This window comes from Carassius auratus, chromosome 1 (genome assembly GCF_003368295.1).
Source record: "Carassius auratus strain Wakin chromosome 1, ASM336829v1, whole genome shotgun sequence".
NCBI lineage: Eukaryota > Metazoa > Chordata > Actinopteri > Cypriniformes > Cyprinidae > Carassius > Carassius auratus.
Window position 1 is genome coordinate 20,545,913 of NC_039243.1, and position 26,101 is coordinate 20,572,013.

Sequence of the window (26,101 nt, forward strand, 5' to 3'; positions counted from 1 at the left end):
TAATTGATTACTTCTGTTCTTCTAATTACTTTTCTAAGTACCTCTCAGTATTGTCCAAAATTTCCTCGTCTAGTCCCCTCAGCAACGAGCCACGTTGCGCCTGCTCACCCTGAGCCAGGAACCTCTGCATACAGTTCCCCCTGCCTGCCCAAACCCAACCACCCCAGTAGCCTCCCGAGCTCAGCTATCTCCCTCAGCCCACCAATGCGGCAGACGGTGGCAAGTCATATGGCAAGCCATATATATATTAAACTGGTGCCATGGCCTCCCAAGTCTCCAGATCCACCATGGTTGCCCGAGTCTCAAGATCCGCCCTGGACGTCCTCCTTAATTCCACCCTGTTCCTGTCCTGCACCAACCTCCAGGGTGCATACCCCCACTCCCTGGTGTTACGGCTCGGGACGAGCCTTCCGGGAGGGGGGAGTAATGTCACAGTCATGGACTTCCGTTCCCCTGTTCCTTTTGAGTTTTCCTTATTTGGTAATTTTCATTTTCTGGTTTAGTTGATTGATTACTCTCCACCTGTTTCTGTTCTTCTAATTACTTTTCTTGTGTTTATAAACCCTCTCTGTTTAGTTCTGTTTTGTCGGTCCTTAAGGTATCATAGCGTAAAGCCAAGTTAAGTTATGTATGTTTTAGTTCTTCACCCTTGTGATCATTAAAACCTACTCCTTTGGATTTTCATCTGGCATCCTTCATCTAAAGACACGCACTTGTTACTAATATGATATGTCTTTTGGTCAATCACCTAAAATCATAGTATAATCATACAGTATTAAACACAAACATTTATCGTGTATGGTATAAAAATTGCACACAATTACCATGTCATCATTATTCCATGTTAGATAGCCAATGCATATAAAATACAAGTCAACTACAAATAACAGACTGATAAGTATACCGACATGACTTGTGTACCAGTGTATCAAAACGTAAGCATATAACATGCTTGAGATGATTTCTTTGAGTTAATGTCACATTTGTCAACTTTACGAATATTCAAGTGTGAAAGACGTGACTCACTTTGTGACTCAAACAAACCACACGCAAAAATATACAATGTTGTGGTACACAAGTATATGATACAAACAGAAAAATATGGTGCAATTCTGATTCACACAGACCGGCAAACAAAGAGCGCTGTACCCAGACATGCTGTAGCTTTATTGTCACCTACCCAAAGCCTCCAGCTCCTTTCCATTTCTTTCCCCTACAACAGCGTCCCACAAAGGCAACAGAACAGTGAGGAGACAATAGTGTCTACAATTTTTTTTTTCAGCTCACTGTGAGAGTAGACCTGCTGCCTGTCACAATGCCACTTCAGTTGTGCCAATCACCACATCCATTTATAACATAGTTCTGCGATCCACCGTTTGTCCTGGGACAGCCTAATCCGCGCTGAAAGGCTCCAGCGCTCCAAGGGGAGGCCCCTCATTGTTACTGCGTTTAGACAGAGTTCAAAGAACTTCTTGTGCCACCTGGCCATCTTCGGTGCTGAGAAACAAAGATGACTCTTACTGACTCGATTTAGTTCTTCTGAATGGCCTCAGACCACAAGAAAAGCCACTGGTGACTTGAGATACTGCTGAGACCCAGGGGAGACGTGAGTGATCATCTCTGTAGCTGGGTTCAACCTTTATTTAGACAGTCAGATCACACTCAGATCCTTGGCCAATGCATTGCAAGTGCACAGTCCCAGTGATATAACATCATCAAGACATTTTGGAAAGCAATAATGCTTGAAAGTAAGGCACAAAGCTCACATTGATATGATCAGTAAGCCATGGAAACATATTTTTTTTTACATAACTTTAACTCATCAAAACTAGTTTGATGATTTTTTATTTAAGTTATATTTAAGATTGAAGCTATTTTTCGTAAAGTCAGTTTAATATAATTTGCAGTTAAAATTACTTGTACAACCAAGTTGATTATACTTAAAATTTTAAGGAATTTAAGTTCAACTTAACTTATGTTTTTATGTTGAAATAGGCAGATATTTATTTACAGTATATACTGTCTTTAGCCATTTTGCTCTGGCCACCATTTATTTAAAGCCATAAACTATTATTTGAATGCAAATGTGGCACAATCCAGATTCTCTTAAAGAGAATGAAAGCAGGGTTGGCATATGAATCTTCAGCTCTAAGGGAATTAACCTATTACAAATAAAGGTCAAAGCAAATAAGCTGCCGTTTATCCAGTTTTGCCTCTATATGGTTCGTTTGAGATAAAAAAAAAAAAACTCATATAATCAGTATAAATTAGTCCTCCTTGGTTCTTTAAAGTAATAGATTAGTTTCTACCTCCTTCAAAAGCACTGAAAAGATTGTCCAAACAGATCAAGGCTTTAGAGTCGATGTGAAAACAAAACTGACCCAATTTTTCTACTTTTATTTAATCAACCTCATGTCATGTCAAACCTTTTGCCATTTCTTTCTTCTGTGGAACATAAAAACAATGCATTTTGAAGAATGTTATAGCCTAAACATGTTACAATGTTGAAGAATGTTATAGCCTTGGACCCCACTGACATGGAAACTAATAATAAGAACTTTAAGAATGTTACAGGGACTGATTATTGCAAATCCAGATCCCAGTGTGTTCTGGTTAAACAATTTTTATTTTATTAATTGCTAAGGTTTGCATATGACAGCTTCCCTTAAAATATATCCTAAAATAAGAAATATCCTTATACAGTATATTGCCTTACTTACAGTATTGCAGTGTATCGCAATATATCGTATTGAAACCCCTGTATGGTGACACGTATCGTATCGCCAGATTCTTGCCGATACACAGCCCTACTGCTGAACGCAAGCTGTATAAGCTATTTTACTTTGGAACAACACTTATTGTCTTAAGTGATTAAAGACAAAAATTGTATTTTGGGGTGGAGTAACTGTTTAAGTACAAAGTAATATTAATTAACTACATGTAATTACTATAAGGTTAGGGTTAGGATTTGGGTTGGGCATATGCTTACTTGCATGTAATTATGCAGAATTTATTGTTATTATAATAGTAAGTACATGTAACGTGTAACAAGGACATCTTAAAATAAAGTGTTACCTAAAAATCAAATCAACATTTGTTTTTCCCCATAATGTCATTTTTAATCATCTGTCATATTTTGGAAAAATAGTTTGGCAATATCATGTTAAAACAGTTTTCACACTTTTACCTTATTCGCTTTTAGATTCGCTTTTTTTTACCAGTTGCTTTTAGATCCTATTCAGATCTGGCTGAACGTTTGAGGACCCTTCTCACCCAAAAGACATGCCACTCTTAGTCTCCTCTACAAGTGAAGCTTTCCAAACCATTCACCAAACGTCCATTTCCTTTAAAGAGGGAGTGGTATCACTGCTAGTGAGTGGGTTAGTATATTTTGTTCGGGTTATGTTGGTTTTTGAGAGGACTTAGTAGAAAAAGGGAAGATTGAGCAAACATTTCCATTATCACACGCTTTAGAGGTGCTGCTCCTGCCGTCCTGTTAGCCCTGGCCCGAACATGGCCAAACACAAATACCAGCCATACCTGGACCTGCGACCATGGTGACCTGCCTGTATCTGAAACACATAAAACCAATATACAAGCAATATACACAACTAATATGATGGCTCTTGGCAGTTCTGAGTAGGTTTTTGGCCCATTTTATTACCCGCCAAGCAGAAATCATAGTCCGATTGCTTATAAAGTCCATAAAACAAATGGTACAAGACCATTTACATGCATAAGTTTAATTTTATTTTATTTTATTTTATATCCTGGTTCAGTAAACCACTAACCACAATTATGACCAACACAGATGCTACTGCAATAATTTTATTCTATATAAAATAAATAATTATTATTATATAAATATAACAAAGATGCTACTGCAATCTTAGTAATACTCTATAAAATAAATGCAATCTTACTGCAATCTTAGTAATACTCTATAAAAAAATACTTTATAAAAATTACTATTATATATAATTATAATTATATAATATTTTAGATATTCAAATTGTATTATAAAATTTATATATATATATATATATATTTTTTTTTTTTTTTTCAGGAGGATAGCCCATCAATTCAGCGAAAAGCAGAGATCCTCGGAGCCTGTGGCAGGGGTTACACACCATTACGGTCTATGAGCCCCCACCATGGACTTGTGACACCCAGTGTTAATTTTGACACGAAATTTTAATTTAGTTTTAGTCTTAGTCTTTTGACTATAATTCTTTTTAGATTTAGTTAAGTTTTAGTCATCTGATTTGTTTTAATTTTAGTCTTATTTTAGTCAACTAAAATTGCTTGGTATTTTAGTTGACTAAAATAAGACTAAAATCAATAACAGATTTACTAGACAATTTTTTTACAGCTGGTATAGGAAACAAACTTAACCAAAATATATAAAAATTCACAAATGCAACTTTATTTCAACACAACTGTGTCTTTATTTCCATTCAAAAGCTTTTATGCAGCAACAAACACTGTCATGATAATGTAAACAATAACTAGCTGCCAATTGACCAACTAAAAGAAAAATAAAGTTAGGTCCAGGACCTTAAAGCTTACAGCTGAGCTGAACAATAAGTGCAAACATTTTTTTAAAGTAAATATTTAATAAGTTGGCAGCTAGGTGGATAAAAAAAAAAGTAGCAAGATTTTATAAGGTATTCATTTGTCTAGCAATATTGTATGTTTTAAATACTACAATATTGCTAGATTAGTATGTATAATGACAGGATGTGAACATTCACATTTCACATGACTAATCTAGAAATATTTGTGATATTGTCAACAAGTAGAACATTATAAAATATACTAAACATTAGTATTAATCAAATGTATGTAGCATAATATTACGTATTAGTATGGTGCGCTCATCTAACTTGAAGAAGGGGCTATTTTACAGAACTTTTCAGTTCGTAATATTTAATGTTACAATCTACGCACTGCAGTCTTCCAATTTTGCTTAGCTCAATAAACAAAAGAACATCGTTGTGAATTTACCTTTGAGAAAATGTCCGGGTGGCTCATCTGTAAATGTCTTTTCAAATTGGTTGTGTTCTTGCCATGAATGATCGCTCCGCATGCTTTACACTTTGTTTTGTTCGTCGTCAAACGTGAAGTGAGATGTGGACATTTTGTTGCTCTTTTAGACATCACCTCTTCGAATGCCATCTTCCAGGGAGCTCAGTCAAAAACTGAATACCTTCGCTTCACGTCTCAATAAGTTAGACTCTGATAGGTTCTCTTCTCTCATGCAGTCTCGCCTGTTCCGTTTTGACGGTTCTTTTGTTCATTCCTCGCATCTCTCCTGTCCCATTTCGCCACAGTCTATTTTCGTCTCGTCCTTTATTCCTCGACGATAATCTCAATCAATTTAGTCATAGTTTTAGTCTCCATCAGTGACTTCTTTTTTAGTTTTCGTTTCGTTTTCATCCGCAAAAATAAATTTGTGACGAAAATAATGACGAAAATATTTAGTCAACGAAATTAACACTGGTGACAGCACCATCTCCCTGCTGAACGAGCTGAACACCTTCTTTGCTCACTTTGAGGAACAAAACAGCACCACTGCACAGAAGACTCCACCTCATCCCGGCGACCAGGTGATGGCACTGCCCCCAACATCAGTTAGCTCGCCCTGGCTACTGCAATTTTCCTCACTGTATATTTGCAATAAAATTAAATAGGATATCAAATACCACTGTCTCCTTTCGTTTTCATTTAAACATAATAATTGCTCAGGGAAATGTGTATATATACAGCCATTACAATGAAACGTGAGTTGTATGTGTTGATATAATATTTAATCAACACATCCAGCAACATCACACTGAACACTGGGGCCCCCAAGGATGTGTGCTGAGCCCCCTCCTCTTTACTCTGCTGACACAAGACTGCACACCGTCACACAACTCCAACCTCTTCATTAAGTTTACGGATGACACAACTGTAGTAGGTCTCATTAGCAACAGTGTTAAGAGAAAATAACGGAAGCGAGATAAGTGGCCTGGCCGGGTGGTGTAATGACAACAATCTGAATGTGAAGAAGATCAATGCAATTGTTGTTGACTTCAGGAGAGTGCACACTCAACATGTTCCTCTGACCATCACCGGTTTGACTGTGGAGAGAGTGAGCAGCACCAAATTCCTGGGTATGCACATCACAGAGGACCTCTCCTGGGCCAACAACACCGCAGCACTTGCCAAGAAAGCACAGCAGCGTCTCTACTTCCTCTGGAAACTGAGAAGAGCCAGAGCCCCGGCCCCTATCATGTGCACCTTCTACAGAGGCACCATTGTGAGCATCCTGACGAGCTGCATCACTGTGTGGTATGGCACCTGCAATGCGTCCTGCTGCAAGTCACTTCAACGCTGGTGAGAGCAGCTGAGAAGATCGTAGGTGTCTCTCTCCCCTCCCTCCAGGACATGTATGGAACCCGTATCACCCGTAAAGCCCTCTGCATCGCAGATGATCCCACACACCCGTCACACAGCTTCTTCAGTTTGCTGCCATCAGGGAGAAGACTGCTGAGGACAGATTCATTCATCAGGCTGTCAGGAAGCTGAACTCTCTCTCATGAAGCCATCTACACTGTATGAAGTGAAGCCATCTACACTGTATGATGATTAAATATCTTATAGTTACCTGTGCACCTTGTTTATGACGAGAGAATGTATATACATATTCTCTCGTCATAAACAAGGTGCACAGGTAACTATAAGATATTTATTCATCATACAGTTTAGATGGCTTCACTGATTATAAAAGGGAGTGTTTCTTAAAAGTGCATAAACTCGTGCTAGACTGAAGTCAGTGATGATGTTCTTTGATAATGTAAATGATCCTTACTCATTTTCTGTCACTTGAATGACTGAGGAAATATAAGCATTAAAATTTGTAACTTACAATGTTTTTATTCAACTGTGATCGTGTTAAATACAAATTCAGTCAAATTAAAAATATCTTATGACAAGAAAACCATATGCTACTTTAATAAAAATATATAATGTGTAGTTGATAGATTACACTAACATTAGGCTGCTTTAGGCTTAGTTATGAAACTAAGTAAATAGTTAAATAAATTAACATGAAAATATCATGTATCAGCGATCTCATAGGCTGACGATAGGACGATAGGACTATGGAGCATATCACCCAACACTAGTGTGGGCTGTAAAAACAAAAATCATTTGGTCAATGATTTGGTAGGGGATGGTTTAGAAATACACACAGCACCATGACTACTGTTAACCCATCAAACACACTTAAACACACTTCCCTGGCTCTAATATTTGCAGCACAAGTGTATGAATGTGTCTCATTGTCCCACTCAGTAGCATTGACCTGCTCTGCCTAAATGAGTCACTGTTTAGTAAAAGAGAGAGCAGTAAAACACAAAATGTCTTTTTGTTGCTTGTAGACGTGTTTCACCTCATCAGCATAAAGTAGGTAAAGTCAGGTGAGGAAAGAGAGAAAAGAGGGTGTTGTGGACTGCAATTCTGGCTGAAAGTTTTAATGAGGGTTTATGCTATTTTGGTAACACTTTACAGTAAGGTTCCATGTTCCATGTTAGTTAATGATAATACAGTTGTTCATTGTTCGTCCATGTTAATTCACAGTGTATTAAATAATGTTAACAAGCACAACTTTTGATTGTATTAATGCATTAGTAAATGTTGAAATTAACATTAACAAAGATTAATAAATGCCGTGGAACTATTGTTCATGCTTAGTTCGTGTTAACTAATGGAACTTATTGTAAAGCGTTAACAATATATTTTATATTTATATGTTTTATGTATTTTTGACACCAAAAAGCGCACAACTCAAAATGTCAAAATATGCACGTTACTACATTAAACGGTTTCACTCAATATCCTGTTAATCTTGAGTACCTATAGAGTAGTACTGCATCCTTCATAACTCCAAAAAGTCTTTAGTTTTATTATATTCATAAGAGATAGATAGTCTGTACCGATTTTTCCTGGAAAAACACGACCGGCTGGAGGCGTGACGTGTGGGCGGAGCTAAAGAATCACAAGCGCCAGTAGGCTTTTGCGTTGAGAGCGTTTGGAAGCTGTGACATTACCGTGAGGAAAAAAACTTCCAAAACAAACCATGGCTAACAGTCAGATTCAGCGTATATTTATGATCCAGAATTAGATCCAGAGGCTGAAATTTAACAAGAGCAGCATCAGCAACGACGTCTCTATGTGGTATGTACTGAAACTGTATATATTTGCTTAGCGGTTTTGGAAAATGACTAAGTTCCACTTTGTCGTCTTTTTTTCTTCTTTTTTTTTTTTAAGCTGTACATGTGGAAAGTGCAGTTTGATGACAACATTGCATGTTGTTTACTTGATGTGCTTACGAGCCGATAGCTAAGTTAACAACACAGAGATATTTGAAGCAGTTTTACTCGTGCAGTTTGATGACATCGCATGTTGTTTACTTGATGTGCTTACACGCCGATAGCTAAGTTAACAACACAGAGATATTTGAAGCAGTTTTACTCACCGCATGCGGTTCCAACACACGATCATGACCCTTTTTCATTGGGACAGCATTATCCTTAATAAATAAACGATGTGCAAATCCGGCGTCAAACTGGGCCTTGTTTGTAAAACAAGCATCTTCGATCAACTCCGTTGATGCTCTGTAAAAATAAACTCCATCCACTGGTCCCTTAATGCTGTTTTTTTTTTTGGTAATCTGTGCAGGGTTGTCTTGCCCTGGCAACCAAAAACACACATCTTTTGTGACATTTTGCGATGTTCTCGCTCTGATCAGTGAAGTCTGTTGTGCTCTCAGTGCTGTGCTCTACGGGAGCGCGCGCTCTTCCGGCAGACGTGCCCTTAGGACCCATATAAGGAAATTCCACTTCATCTAACGTCACACAGAGCCATACTCGAAAAAAACTTTCCGAAACTTGTGACAAACCGGAAGGAGTATTTTTGGAACAGAAATACTCCTTCAAACGTACAACTTAATTTTTGAAACTTTGTCCATGTTTAGCATGGGAATCCAACTCTTTAACAGTGCAAAAAACTCAGTATGCATGAAATAGCATTTCACCCCCCCTTTAACATTTAAAATACAATTTAATATAGTACATTAACAATATTTAATTGTAAGCATCCTTTTATTTACAAACATTACTGTGAATCAAGTCTGTTAACTTTTTGCTTTATGTAACATCGGTATTAAAAAATTTAAATAAATAAAACTACAGTAAATTAAAGTAAACGAAAATAAACAATATATAAACCTTTATATATATATATATATATATATATATATATATATATATATATATATATATATATATCCCTTTAAAACATAATCCTGATCTTTTTGTGAATGATCCATCAATAATATCAATATAAAAGTATTTAAACATGGCTCTGAATCAAACCTTATTGGCTTTCTGACTGTTTTGACCTTTAGTTTGCATCAGTTGTAACACGAGAAAAGCCTTTATTTTCATTTAGAAATGAACTTTCATGAAACCAAAACCTCATCTTTTCTTACATTCTTCTACAAACTTTAAGGCAGGGAAATGCTATTTTGTAAAGTTCTTTCCCATATCTAAAAACTAAGTTGCCTGTGTTGTTTGTTTGGTGTCCAAATCCTTATCTAGGAATGTTTCCTACGGTTAAACAGCATTTAGATCACAGGAGAACTGTTCTAATGGTTACAAATATGCCATTTTATCTTTTTAAAGATAATCTTATGCAAACATAAAATCAACCACAAAACTGATTGGACCCATCTCTATGCCAATATTTTTTTTTTTTTTTTGTGTGTGTATGTGTTAGCAGTTGGCAGTTTAACATTTTATCAACTTTAAAATCACTACCCTGTCACAGAGAGAACATTTACATGAAGCAATGTTTATAGCCCAAAAATACAATGCAATTTTGCCATGGAGTCAAGTTAAAGTGTTAAGTTAGCATTATCTAATAACCTTAAAAATAAAAATAAATAAATAAATAAACAAATGTAATTGTCCTTAGAAATAACAAGCACTGGGGAAAGTTACTAAGGTCAAATTTCACTTCATGTTGTCTTTAATGAATAGTAGGGATGTCATAAAAATACAAAGAAGGAAAGAAGACAAAAAAAAAAACAGGCACAAACCACAGAGTTTGTGTGGGAAGTTACAATGCTGCTGGACTGGTCAGTGTTTCTTTGATTGGATACGTATCAACATATCCATCCACGGACAGCAGCGTAGCAGTAAATTAGCCCAGTCTCCACAAAGCACAGAAAAAACAGTAAAGCCCATAAAAAACCTCTTGAGAGCTTTTAAATCTCACTCACCGTTTGACTCCTTAACTCCACTATAAACAAACTCAAATCCACAGGTATGCTGCTCAGATCACAGATAAAACTTTATAGTCTGTGCACATGAAAAAAAATAAAATAACTTGCCCTCACTCTCCTTCAAATGACTGTCACCATCAATGCTTGTATTTCTGAATGCCAAAAATATGGTTGATCTTGCAAAGCAGAAGAAAAAAAACAACACGAAAAGTATAAATGTTAACACTCTGGATTAGCTAGTGAGCTTAACAACGAACTAAATACAATAATAATCTTTCACAGTTTGTACTGACTTCAAGTTGAAGAGACTGGAATAAGCTTTTTTAATAGCCATTGTTGCATGTATAGATTGACCAGTGTAAATGATGGATAACCAGCTAAAATCCATCATGAAATACAGTTGAATTCAAATTTGTGTCGCCCAAAAAAGTGCAAAACTCCAACCAGTGTTTTTATTTTTTTTAATCTCCTTAAATCATTTCCCCTTTCTCAAATCGAGCCAATCTTAGATGCCTGTGTGATATCATAATGTTGGATGTAATAATGAACATATCAGTCATCATTTACTCCTGGCATCTGAGACGCTAAAGACACAGTGGACTATGTTTGTTTCTGAAGGGAATCTGCCCCCAATCTACCTAAATGATCCAGCTTCACCAAAAGAAGTAGTGAGTATCTTTATTGGGTTTTTTAGTTTTTTTTTTTTTTTTCATGAATCTTTGCAAATCACCTTTCCTAATAATGTGCTAATCAGCAAGATTCACGATGAATGTGGCTAAAGTAAAAAGTTACAGAGGTCGGCTGCAATAAAACAAAAATACGTCCGGGTGCCAATCACGTAAGTTTCAGGGGAAGCTCTTTCGGCCGCCATACACACATGTGACAGATCGCTTGTACCAACAGGAGGGGGTGGGGTCATGTTACTCTCACTCAACCTGAGGGATTCCTACACTTTCAGTCTTTGAAAAACAGTGCATACCGCAGGAACGGTATAACAGAAAATGTTAGTAGTTTTGAAACCGGTACTCGGCCCATGCCTAGTCACTTCTCACCAGAGCTTTCCGATTGTATTGGTCTGAAAGAAGAAAGTCATACAGACCAAGGATGGCTTGAGGGTTAGTAATTTTCATCTTTGGGTGAACTATCCCTTCAAATAAAGAAACATACACCAGCAGGCCAGTGGTGCTCCTTCTCTCCTAAATGTGCTCAGCTGAAAAACACATGAATGGAAGATGTTATCTGTCTTTTTAAAGCACCTACTTCCTTATAATTCACCGTCCAGGACAATATCACAGCTCTGTCTATGGCACAATCAGTTCAGCATGAACTAAAAAACTTAATCGCGAGATGCAGGACGTTATTAATCTGATGGCACTGTTTTGTTGATGGAGAGGGTCCCATGCGGTGTGATAAAGCATGAACCATCCGTGCTGTATTTGTAAACAGGTTTGCCCTGTAGTCATAAAAAGGTAGTGCAAGGCTGATTTAGTCTGAAAAAACAAAGTCTTGTCCAAGAGCCAAAAGCAAAGGCTTACATGTTCAAAGAAAATCTTGATAAATGATTAAAAAGACTTAAACTCCTTGCAGCTTTCAGGGGTATTACAGCTCCCAGATGGTGCCAGAGCAACAATGGGAAAGAGGAACGTTCGACCAGTGGCCAATGAAGCACAAAGCTACGTCTTAAAGCTTCTTTAATTATAATTTGCTGTTCATCAATATCCAGTTCACGTAGTCATTCTCACACCTTGTCATTACAACCTGTGACCTCTTATGCCACTCCATAGTTGGATCTCACTGTGTTTGACAGTGAAAAAAAAACCCAACAACAACAAAACTGACTGAGGATACTTATCCACATGATAAAGGAGGTTTTAAAGGTTACAAAAATATGAATAACAAATATTTGACCAAAGTTATGGACTTTATAGGACATCAGCACAGGAAACTATGATGCTAAATTTTTTATATGCGTATCTTAGAGCTGCCCTCTCACATGCTGTACCAACCCTCTACACTGCGAGTAAATCATTCGCATATGCAACTAAATATTTACCTGGGAGACTAGAGGCGGGCGTACACAATGCGAAATCTGGTGGTCGAAAGATCGTATGTCCACGCACACATCACAAGTCAGTTTATCTGAAAATCGTATGGACGAGGTTATATACCACATGATTTTACGACTTGCCTATTTCCGAAGCAAATCGCACGAAGTTAATATAACTGCTCTCCCTCTCTCATAACTGCATATGAAATATTGATACGAGCCGTGACTATTTCCTACAACAGGGAACAGAAACAGCAACAGGAAACCGGGACATCTGGTCACCCTAGTGTGTGTGTGTTCTTGTATATGGTTTATGGGGACACAAATGTCTATAATGACATGGGTATTACAACGTAAACATGGTTTATGAGGAAACTCCCTGTGCCCTCATAAACCAAATGGCTTTTAAAAAAATACTAAACATTATTTAATTGAAATTTTAAACATGCATTTTTCCGTGATGGATAGAGGTATAGTGTATGGGGATAGAATATACAGTTTGTACAGTATAGAAAACCGTTACGTCTTTGGAGAGTCCCCATAAACCACATGTGCGTGTGCGTTTGTGTGAGAGAGAGAGAGAGAGAGAGAGAGAGAGAGAATTACAAATAATAGTTGCATACTATAGCTAGCATAGAATAACTGTAGCTAACAATATGTGACATCTCCTCACCTGATAAATGAAGCTCTTGGGCGATCCGCTGTAAAATATCATCATGGACGACCCTGTCATGGTACAGGCTGCTAGAAACTTCATACAGCACTCACTGTTCCTGCCTGAGTTCAGCGAGTTTATCCTCATTGATCAACTTCAGATAAATCAACAAATCATCTCGTTCAACGGCACACGTCACAAATTCAAACTGATGGCTCACAAACTTTTTAGACAAGTTTAAAAATGATCGGGAGGTCGGGAAGTGCTCATAAGGCACCCTGCTCGGCTCATAATTCCTCGCACATGATACGAGCTGCGAGCATACACGATTTCAACATGATTTAAAAAAAAATAATCGCATGCGAATTCGTACAACAGAAAAAATTGCACCGTGTACGCCTGCCTTAATTAAAAAAATTATGTCTTATATTAGCCAGTGGCTAATAAATTATCAGATTTTACTTGCCAGTGTTTGATTTGGAGGCTAATTGAAAGTTTAGCACAGATATTTTTTAATTCACCAAACATTCTCTGACTTTCACTCTACGAATTTATGCGCTACATGTAAACAATATTCTTCATAGTATTTTGCTGTCAAAATAATGCCGTTCCTTTGGGATTCTTCAGTTTAAGAACTACCGGAGAAACCGGCAGTGGGTGCTCACCTATTATCAAAGTTTTAACATATGAAGTTTTAATTCTAATTACTAAAGTTCTATTATTAAATAAAACTTAATTATTATAATGCTTGACTGACTGATGTTAAGAGTGTACTTTCAGATATTTAAAAAACTGTGCCATTTTACAAACATTATATATACTAAAAGAATTACTAGCCAATGGAGATTCAACTACCAAGGTGTCTGTAGAGGGTTGTGTGTGTGTGTGTGTGTGTGTGTGTATCTATCTGCAGATCTATGTATCTTTAACCCATATGTATAAATTATGTATACATTTTATAAATTATTCAAAAGCGTGTTGACATTTTGCTAAAGTTGGGAAGGATTGGAAAGCAAGCAAGAAAGAAAGAAAGTAACAAAGCAAGCAAGAAAGAAAGAAAGTAACAAAGAAAGAAAGAAAGAAAAAAAAACATTCTGATATCTGAAAATCACAAGCTATAAGACAGGAAAAACAAATCAGGGCTTGAAACTCCGTGAAGGAGAACACAGGAATGTTTAGACAATCAGAATATCAACACAGGACAGGTTAGGGAGGACCCGGAGCTCCTAGGTAATTGCTCAGTAATATCCATCTGTCACTCAGGGCCGGATGCTCTAATGGTATACGACAGCAATTATGTCCTTATATCTTCAAAATGCTCAAGACCTGGAGGAAGCATTTGAGTAATGGAGCCAGAGAGAGAGAGAGGAGGAGGAGGAGGTCAACAGGAGGAGGACAGAGTTTTATAAGTGATCATACCACTGTAAGAAAGACAATAATTTTAAGAAAACGGAAAGTTTCATCCACAAAAAGCAAACTATATGGGTCTAAAAAACACGATAAAATGTTCTCTGTTAGCAAGAAAGCAATAATAGAAATAAAACAATAGTTTCTCTCTCTTTAATCAGATGCACACATATATTTTATAGCAAACCACAGTATAGTCTGGGAAACCCCAGAAACTATCCCTGACCTAAGCTTGCATAAAAAAAAATAAAAAAACAAAGTTTTATTTCAACTTTCCTAGACTATAATGGAAAATATAAAAAGCAAAGCATCATGGATGTTTAACAAATTCAGGCCAGGACAGAACCAGACAGTCTTTACTCTACAATAAACAACATTCAGAAAAAAACTGGTAAAACATAGTTTGTCAGGGCCAATCTTAAGAAAATAAGAAAATCAGGCCAAGGGGAGACACAGCAAGAATCTGAAGTCAGCTTTGTGGAGAAATTAACTAAAAAGTAGCAAACCAGAACAAACTTTTTCATAACAGTCAGGTTTGCTGTGGTGGTCGGTATTACCCGGTGTTCGGCTGTACATCGAAAGCATTACTTTCCCACCGCAGTATAAACTAGTTTGACACTATACTTTTATTGTTGTAGTGCTTTTCATTAAGAATATAATAAATCCATCTTACAAGCATTTAGCATTCATTCTTAGAAAGTGAAAGGTGTAAAAATGTAAGCGCAATAGACAATTATATTTTCTAAAAAAATATATTAAATATACAGAACACCAATTCAAAAGCAGGTGAAAGTGTACAAAGCATCGGGCAGTCCATGTCAGTGATCTAGTTGACAAAAAGCTAACTAATTTGAATTCCTGCACTACAATAGGTGTTCATGTCTATCATTTATATAAAGTGTGATAAAAATAATGTCATTCATAAGTTTGAGGTTGGCCCTGTTTTTCATATAAAAAAGAAAGTACGTTCTGCTCACTAAACACTGCATTTATGTGATTAAAAAATAAATTTATAAACCATACAATTTCACAATATTACTATAATTTAGAATATCTATTTTCTATTTGAATTTTTCAAATGTAATTTATTCCTGTAATGCAGAGCTGAATTTTCAGTTACATCACATGATCCTTTAGAAATTAATCTAATATGCTGATTTGCTGCTCAAGAAACATTTCTGGTTATTATCAGTGTTACAAACAGTTGGGACAACTGGATTTTAAACTTCATTGTTTGTCACTTAAACCTTCAAGAGTTTACATTTTTATAGAGCAGAACAACAGAAGCCAAGTGAGCTGTCTTTTCTTTTTTTTTTCTTTTTTTATTCACAGGAAACCTACAGCTCACATTCCAGACTCACAAAACGTCAGCTTTTCCTAAATGACTTACACTGCGCTGCAGCTAAGTTTGTGTCTTTTGTTTGCATGTTGTATAATTATGGGGTCATTATGCCACATGTCTTTGGAGACATAGAGGAAGGGGTTGGATAGTTGCACAAACCATATCCTGCTTTTGAAGATGCTAAAACCAGACACATTCAAACATAAAACCACAGGAATAACACTGTGTTACTATTTATGCCTGCTGTCCCAGTCGGGAGTTTATTTGAGAGAGAAATCCTGAAGCAGCCATTCATGAAGAAAAGAAAGAAGTCAAGACTAGGAATTCCTGACAGCTTATTACACACAGGAAACAAAAGAGTCATGGATGAGATCTCATTAACATCTTAATTGTTTTCTGACACAGTAATGTTAACACGAAACAGCATTTGCAACCATTTTATTATTGTATGAGAGAAAACTCTCATACAATAAATAATACAATTGATACAACATGGACAATAAAGTTACTGAACTGAACATGTTAAAGTACAACTTCATTTCTCTCTTTCTCTCTGTCTCTCTCAATGGAAAAGAATGCAGTCTTTGCTGAAACCTGTCATTTACTGCACGACTGCTGAAAACAGTCTGGACTCTTTCACCCCATCTCCATCTACGGCCTCTAAATCTATGGAAAAGCAATGATTTCAACACACTGACACAGACAGGAAAATATGCATACATCTCAGCCTGACAATATCTCTTACAGCTTGTCTATCTAAGACCACCATAGCAATCAACTACAAACCCCCTAGTAACCCAGAACACACCGGAATCACATAGATGTCTAGCAATCACATAGCAAGGCCCTAGAAACCACAGAACACAATAGCTACAATTCAAAATTGTAGCAAATGCCCTTGCAATACCAGAACTTCTTGAAACCACCTTGACAACACTCTAGCAACACAACATCTAGATGAATGCCCTAGAAACCACCCAGAAAACAGTCTAGCTACTGAATAGCAATGCCCCAGCTAGCAACTACCCAAAACACCCCAGCAACTATGCACAAACATTGCTGCCTAGCAACCATCCTGATCACTCAAATAACTGTATAGCAACACCTTGGCTTTCACCTAACTTCTTGAAACCTTATAGCATTACCTTAGTGACATTATAGCAACCACTCAAAACACTAGCACCACAAGGACACCATACAGAAATAACCTAGCATCAACTCAAATAAAAGGGTTGCTGCTCATCAGTCTTTCTGACTAGATACATAATCAACATAAGTTCACAGAGCTAAGACTTCAAAGTTTACTCTTCAAGAATCAGAATTAATAAGACTTTATGATGATAGAAATATATAAGCTCAAACATAAAAGCAAAAATAAAAATGTATATATAAAAAAAAATAATTAAATGTATAAAAAAAAAATGTTGCTGTGGTAAATGTTATTACAAAAACAATGAAGATAAAGCCACAAGTCTACTAATGCCTCATTTCAAATTCAGGACATAATTTTTTTTAAACTGTGAATTTTATTAAGCATTTTTTTTTTTCTTACAACCTTGAGTCAATTATTGTGACAAAATACATTATGAAGAAGAACTGCACCTGATCTGCAGCTGCATTAGAGCTAACATTAGCATCAAGCTACTGTAAAGTCCATGCACTTAGCCCAAGGTAAGGTATCCAGTTGTAGCTGAAGGTTTCTTGCATGTTCGGTCTTTTCAGCGCGCAAAGTTATTCAATTTAAGTTTAATTATAATCTGATTCCATTTTAGTATCTTATCTGACTCCATTTTAATATGACCCTATTTTGATTGTCATATGAATTGGTTGCTTGATAATTTCTTCTTCTTCTTCTTCTTCTTATTATTATTATGAGTTTTAATTATTCAATGTATTCTTTAATAGTATTGTATTTATTCCTTCGGGTGCTCATGTCACTCCAAAAAATTGCTTTGGCCTTAGCGTATCATACGGTAACATTTTTGTCAGTTTGGTTATTAGACCGAGGTAGTTGGCTAATACTTCAGACGGCCTCTCCTATGCTTGCTCATTCTAAAAGTACTTTTAATTAGCCCCCATAGATTTGTACACACTTACATAAAGCAACATTTCTAGTCAGAGGTCACGACCACTACTTGCCAACCAACATTACTTCCCCTGATAAGTAGTTTTGGTATGGTCATGCCATGGTTTCCCATGTACACATAGCTAGAGTAATATTACAATAAATGATTTTGTAAATGGTGATCATCAACCAAATATCGATGATGTGGAAGTTACTGCCTTATGCCTTGGTGTGAATTTTCACGTTTTCCAGACAATGCAAAGGAAGAGTACACTAACTTCAAAATAGGGCTAAAAATCTAGTTTGAGCTCAGTGTTTTAATGTAGATAATTTTCATTTCTGAAACATGTGTCCTACATATAATTAAATTGGCTGGACAAGTAAAAAACTTTAATGTCATTTTTCTCAGTTTCACACACTAGCGAGTTAAAGCTGCAGTCGGTAACTTGTGATGCTCTAGCGGTTAATAAACAGAACTGTTGCGTCTTGCGAAAGAACATTGTAGCCGGAACTACTTCTCTCTGTTTATGTCTATGAAGAATCACAAAGGTACTGTGTTACTCCACCGCGGTACCCCCGAAGCAATCTAAAATAGTCAGAATATAAACACTTATTATAGGTGCACCCTAGTGATTCAGGACAAGCTAAAAACACGGTTTGGAAAATGGATTCATGGTGTACTCGCTTATTATATACATTTTTCTACATTTTGAACACAAACAAAGTTACGAACCGCAGCTCTGGTTGGTTGTTTTCTTACCGGGAGTGATGTATTTCTGCAAATGGCAATAGGACCACTGGGAGGAGCCAGAGGAGCTTGATTTTTTCACAGATTATCTGTCTCATATTCTACTGTCAGGACATAATGACAGGTTTAACAAATATGTAAAAAATATATTTTTACAAAAGTTACCTACTGCAGCTTTAAGGTCTTTTGCCTTTGTAGGGCAGAACAGACCAAGGTAAGCATATTTAAATTGGTTTTGTGAACCCTGTTTAATTAAAAAAAAATTACAATTTTTAAAAAAAAAAAAGAAAGAAAGAAAAGTCCAGTACAAACATTACTGCCACTCATCAACGGCAGCTGTCACAGTTGCTAGGCAATAAGATATGTTTCGTCAACTAGACCATCCCATTTCACAATGGTCGGTCTAACCTTTGTGGCCTTCAAAGGTGTGGCTTTTGAAGTCTGCGACCTTTGAAGAGCACAGCTCGGACACAGCTCAAGTATGTGAAAAGCCAAACGATTTCACACTGGGGTCTGTCATCAGAGATCTGGTTTGTGGTCAAAAAGTGGCAGTAATGTGTAAGCCACACTTAACAACATGCACTTTAACAGGGCTATTAGCAGGGGCCCTGAAAGGGGTGTGAGCCAAACACACAAACAAAAGTATATTAAGGCCCTACGAACAAAATTCGTGACACACGCTTTGTGATAAAGGTGGCAAAGGCATTTATTTCCTCAAGAATGCATACCCATAATATCCTTATCTAATATCCTCAGTGATGCTGATTAGCTCTGCATGTACAGTAGAATCTGCTTATCTTGACTTGAGGGGAAGCTGAAGTATGTCGTTTTAAAAATGCAACATTGTCAACAAACTTTTGGAAACAAACAAAATTAATCGTTACATGATCACAATAACTAAAAATGTTTAAGGATTTGCCTGCATGAAGACGCTAATGTTAGTGTGATGGGATTAAGTAAAAAAAACAAAAAAAAAAAAAAACGACCCCCCCAAAAAAAGAAACTAGCATTTGGGACACAAAAGGAGGGCGACATGTGTCATGTTACTCTGAGAACCAAGCCCACTTGAGGGAAACGTAATAGTAATCGCCGACAGGAAACATTCATTATTTGTAACCATGTCAAAGGTTTCTTTCACCACCCTATGTGAACCTGAGAGAATGAGATATATGGAGAAACTAAATTTTACTCATACTAAATCAAATTGAGAGTTGGGATCCCACAATTAAACCATTATTCCTGCTGATGCTTCACATCTTATTGCCTGTATCCACCTTTGTCTCCTTAAAGGCTAGCTTTTACGGTTCGGTAGCTTATCAAAACTTAGCTCTGGTTTTTAGCTTGTTTACTGTACACCTTGTCACATAGCAGAAATAGCAAAAACTACGACTTTATTCAGCTTTTTCTTCTCTTCCGTGTCTGTTGTGAGCGAGTTCAAAACACTGCAGTTTAGTGATATCCGCTTTGCGAACGAATCACTCAATGTAACCTTTAAAGGGTTAGTTCACCCAATAATCAAAATTATGTAATTAATAACTCACCCTCATATCGTTCCAAACCAGTTCCAAACCTCCGTTTATCTTCGGAACACAGTTTAAGATATTTTAGATTTAGTCCGAGAGCTCTCTGTCCCTCCATTGAAGCTGTGTGTACGGTATACTGTCCATGTCCAGAAAGGTAAGAAAAACATCATCAAAGTAGTCCATGTGACATCAGAGGGTCAGTTAGAATTTGTTGAAGCATCGAAAATCCATTTTGGTCCAAAAATAGCAAAAAACTATGACTTTATTCAGCATTGTCTTCTCTTCCGTGTCTGTTGTGAGAGAGAGTTCAAAACACTACAGTTTGTGATAACCGGTTCGCGAACGAATCATTCGATGTAACCGGATCTTTTTGAACCAGTTGACCAAATCGAACTGAATCGTTTTAAACGGTTCGCGTCTCCAATACGCATTAATCCACAAATGACTTAAGTAGGGCTGTAGTCAACCAAAGAAATGCTTAATCGACCAAAGTCCTGTCCTGCGCAACGACCAGTCGACTAAAAAAAATAAAATAAAAAAAATAAAAAGCGATGTTTTGCATTTTGATTGAACATTTATTAAACAATAATGAGCATTTGTAAAACGAAAAAACATCAATAATACATAAAACTATAATAATAATAATACAATTCTTTGAAAATTAAGTGATTGTTTTTTACTGCAAAGTGACGAGCTCTGTCCTAGGTCCGTGCACCTGACCACACCACACGCTACAAAAAATAAGGCAGCATTTACGCACAGCTGCAGGGTGTGGCCTGCACACCTAACCAACTCCATGTCTGGCCACTGACATCAGTAATTCCACCGAGAGAACCATGTTGGCAGCGTTTTCCGTTATACCACTGACACCCGCTTCTCTGGTGGAATGTGGTAAGCGTTCGCGACTTGATTGAGTCGCGCAGCGATATTTTCTCCCGTGTGTGCTTCATCCGTTTCTAAAACAACGCTATTCATTTTCCAGTCCGCATCGATAAAACGGGCCGTAACTATCATGTATGCCTCCATTCTAACAGAAGACCACAAATCAGTTGTGAGGCCAACAGCCTCCGAGGATTGGAGAAACGTTAACTGGTTTACATTTACTTTAAGTCCATCAAACCGCGAACGTAGCGCACGCATGACAGTCTCCCTTGCTGGCACAGTATATCTTGGCTCGACGATTTTAAACATGTTCTTAAAGATTTCTTGGATATTTTGTCAACTAAAGCCAAACAAGTAGCGTTCTAACTGATTTAATACAGCAAATCTACATATAGTCCTTACTGAGCGCGAAGCAGCAGTGCAGCCAGCCACAGATGCGGTTCCCGAGTGTTCACGTGGTGCGCTAAACTGTGGCGCTGTTATAAAATATCCTAAATGAAAGCATTTAAAGTTTGGGATAAAACATAGGCTAATTATATTTAGAATACTGTAATATATAACTGCCAATAAAGGAATAAATATCAAGGAGTAAATCAATGAAAATTTCTTTATTGGTGAAAAAAAAAATAATTATGCAACTGGTCGACCAATGAGAATGTCAGTCGACCAAGACAGCATCGACCGATTAGTCGACTAAACAACTAAAGTTGACAGCCCTAGACTTAAGCTGTTTTTAATGTGGCTGACACTCCCTCTGAGTTCAAACAAACCAATATCCCGGAGTAATTCATTTCCTCAAACAGTACACTGACCGAACTGCTGTGAAGAGAGAACTGAAGATGAACACCGAGCCGAGCCAGATAATGACTCGTTCAATGTATTAGTACATTTTTAAATTGACCCTAAGAAGAATAATTACAATAAATATTGTTTACTGATAGGTCATGTTATCTAACAAATGGAATCTTACTGTAAAGTGTTTTTAATCTACATTTTCTGTCTTTTTGATATACACTTAACCTAAAACACATTTCATCGTATCTAAATTATTATAAAAGCTGAGGTTTGTTAATTACTGAAAAGTTATATTTTAGCTGTTGTCAATGATCTGATGTTGCATTTGGTCAGACTCGGCCTATTGCTTTACTTAAGTATATTATACTTCCTTTTTACAGCTGCAGGCTGAGGAAGATCATGAAACACACCAGCAAACCCAAAAACAGACAGCAGTTAACAGCTGTTTTTCAATGGCAACAGACAAAAACATTTGGGTAAAACGTATTTACTTTTTTCATACTTTTATTACTTGGTATCATTTATTTTTGTTTGATTTTATTAATAAAAATAATGTGTTTTTAATCAGCATGTTTTTGTGTTTTGCTTTGGTACCGAAATTGGTACAGAGAACCATGGATTTTCACTGGTACTGGTACCGAATACTGAAATTTTGGTAACGTGACAACAGTAGTCATACCACTCGAATGAAACCATAAGAAATAGTTATTTTAACCTTAAAATAGCAATTTAATGTTCCTTAAAAATCGTTCTAAAATGCTAATTTACTGTAATTAGTCCAGCTACTGTAAAAATAAACCGGCACCTGCAGCATCCACTTAAGCAATATTGCCTTCTAGATGGGACTCCATTTTCATACAGACATGACTTAAATGATGCAAAAACAAATACAACAAACTCAGCAACCAACCCAAACTACTCAAATTAGCACACAGTATTACAAGCATACAGTTGTGGATAGGGCTAAGGTAAGGAGATTTTTTTTGAACACTGATTGGTTATGTACTTGCTCAATAATTGATTTAGGATAATTTTTTAACACCAAAAGTTAAAGAATGCAGCTTTAAATTGGTTAAAAGTGACTGTGTGTGTGTGTGTGTGTGTGTATAAATATACATGTATTTATACATATAAAACACACACACATACATATACATATATATATATATATATATAGATAGATAGATAGATATAGATATCAATCATCTGTTTTCAATATTTTCAATCAAAATGTTTCTTGATCAGCAAATCAGCATATAAGAATGATTTCTGAAGGATTCTTCGACACTGAAGACTGGATTAATGGTGTTGAAAATGCAGCTTTGATCACAGGAATAAATTACATTTTAAAGTATATAAATATAGAAAGCAGTTATTTTGAATTTCGTAATAATATTTCACAATATAACTTTTACTGAATGTTTTGATCAAATAAATGCAGCATTGCTGAGCATAAAAAAATATATATATATATTATTACCCACCTAAACCTTTGAACAGTAGTGGATATAAATAGAGTAACTAACATTGATAATATGGCTTATCTTTGTCAGCATCTGCAGTGATAACCACAAGATACATCACTTCCTGAGTTACAGTGTGTTCACTTTCCATTTCCACCAAACTCATGCACACGGTGTTTATAACTACACCCTGTTATGCATTTACTTAGAGTAAAAACATTAAGATCTGCTCTAAGTACTGGTATATTTATTATAGAAATTATGATGCACTAGCTTTGCTCTGCTTTAAACTATTTGCATTAATCATTACAAAACCATTTGATTTTAATTCAATTGCACGATGAAAAGAACAATACTAGACATGAAAAACGGAGAACCAGACTTCATGCTCTTCTCATCCAGAATATAAATGTCTAGGATTTCAGTCCTGTGAAAAGAGCTCTTGAACAGATTTCATAATTTCCCAGCTAACAGATTGGAGTGAATCAAATTCAAAGCCTGCTGACAAACAATAAGACATCCATATGGATGCATCTGCTCATTTCCAGTGTTTGTTTACTTGCCAACTATTTGCAGTTTAAGACACTTAAGGGGACACATGATGAGCCAATGTCAGGTTTCAATGTCACAGCCACCCCAAACCCCCTTCTAACTCTGTGCAAAACCCACTGGAGATGGGAAATATTAATAGGGTGAATGCCACTTCAGCAGGGCATGAGCAGCATCAACCTCTGATTCATGAGTTAAAGAAGGCAAAAATGCAGCAAAGACCACAAAGCAGCGGTAATGGGACAAAAGCATGTCTTTGCCCTCTAACCAGAGTCCTTTACAGGGAAGCCGTCTTAAACAGAGACATTCTGTTTTCATTAAGCTGCCTTTGTTACCCGCTCCAGCGAAAGGTTCTGATTAGTGAATGGTTGAGGATGGAGAGGTTGGTCTTGGTCATTTGCCTGAAGTCTACAGTCATTCATGGACAAGGTCATGTGAGTGGAACGCAGTGGACCATGCTCTTGGTGCCAATGGTGTGACAGTTATTCTCTAAATGCAAGGATGCCACTAGTGTCCTGTTGGGAAATCGAGAACATATGCATGGGAAAAGCACATAGAAATGAAAATCTAAAATGGCTTTGTTTGTGCCATATGAATGAGACCTCAAATTGTATGATTTCTTTTTTTGAAAACTAAAATGCGATTATAAACTACAAGATGATTAGACAGGCAGAAAAAAGAGCCATATTTAGAGAGCAAAATATTCTAGAGATCACCAGGAAATCAACAGCAACACCCTGGAAACATCCTAGCACTGTGTATAGCAAGAACAAGCACAACAGTTTTCTAGAAACAGTTTTCTAAAAATTTAGTTGTACACACTGATAATATTTGGAATATTCAAGATTTTGTAATGTTTTTGAAAGAAGTCTCTTATGCTCATCAAGGCTGCATTTATTTGATTAAAATATATTATAGAATTTATTAAATATATTTATATTTTAAAATGTAATGTCTCCCTTTTACGCAAAGCTGAATTATCAGCTGTCATTACTTCAGTCTTAAGTGTCAAATAATCCTTTAGAAATCACTCTAATATGCTGCTTTGCTGCTCAGTTATTGTTGCTTTATTATTATAATTTTTTTTTTTTTTCAGGATTTTTGATGAATAGAATGTTTAAAAGAGAAGCATTAAATTGAAAATTTAATATTTTGTCACAAAATTCTTTTGAACAGTATTGTATGTGTAGTACTGTCACTGTTGATCGATTTATTGTGTCCTTTTACTAAATAAAAGTGTTTATTTTTTATTTGTATTTATTTTACTCGCATTACAATTCAAATGTCTAGTGTGTCACAGTTTCCACAAAAATATTAGGTAGCAAAAACTTTCATCACTGATCATTTTTAGACTTTTAGGATCATGTGATACTGAAAACTGGCTTAATGGCAGCTGAAAATTCAGCTGTAAATCACAGTATTAAATTACATTTTAATATATAGTCAAAATTAAAACTGTTATTTTAAATTCTAATAATGTTTCACAATAATTTTTTGCTGTAGTTTTATTCAGATAAATACAGACTTCGTGAGAGTAAACCTTCAAAACCATTAAAAAAAAAAAAAAAAAAAAAATCTTAATTATGTCACACTTTTCACAGGAAATGTATCCCAGTTCATTATTTCTGAGAATAACAAGATGCAACATAGCAAGATCTTTCAATCAAACATGTCAAATGACTTGTTACTCTAAATGTCAGATAAAGGGATTCTGACATCCTCCAGGGAATGTCAATCTGTGACATAAACAAATCTAAATTCAGCCCATCACAGCCACCCACATGGCATTGTATCCTCCTGCTACTGAGAACGATCAGTCAACAAGTTCCACTTTCCACAGTGAAAATGTTTATGGCCACATAAGTATGGAAGGCACGGAGGGACGTTTAGATCCTGCCAAGATGACTTCCTGAATCACAAAGAGGAATTAAGGGACCGCAATGCAAGTTAACCAGGAGACATTGGGAAATACAAGTCGTGCATATAACGTGTTTTATGGGCTCAAATCGGCCTGTGACAGCTGAATAAATTGACAGGCTTTGCATCTTTCATCCTGTTGTCCGAGCACCACAGATGCACAGTTTAAAAAGAATGTTTTTTCTACCTTTCAGTTTGATGCCAAGTTCTTTTTAAGCAGTTTTGTTTAAAAGCACCTCAAAACCTGAATTTAAATTATGATGAGATAAATCTGAATCAATCATACATACATAAATTTTTTTGTATAAATAAGTCAATAAATAAATTATAAAATAAAAAAATACCAAAAAAAAAAGTTTTTTCTTTTCACATTTT

The 26,101-nt window shown here is 36.2% G+C and overlaps 1 protein-coding gene across 1 annotated transcript in view; it reads right to left on the minus strand.

Moving 5' to 3' along the window:
- The window catches only part of LOC113106621 (glypican-5-like), a 228,487-nt gene that overhangs the window by 185,216 nt on the left and 17,170 nt on the right, over positions 1–26,101 (minus strand). The gene's annotated exons all lie outside the window — the stretch shown is intronic.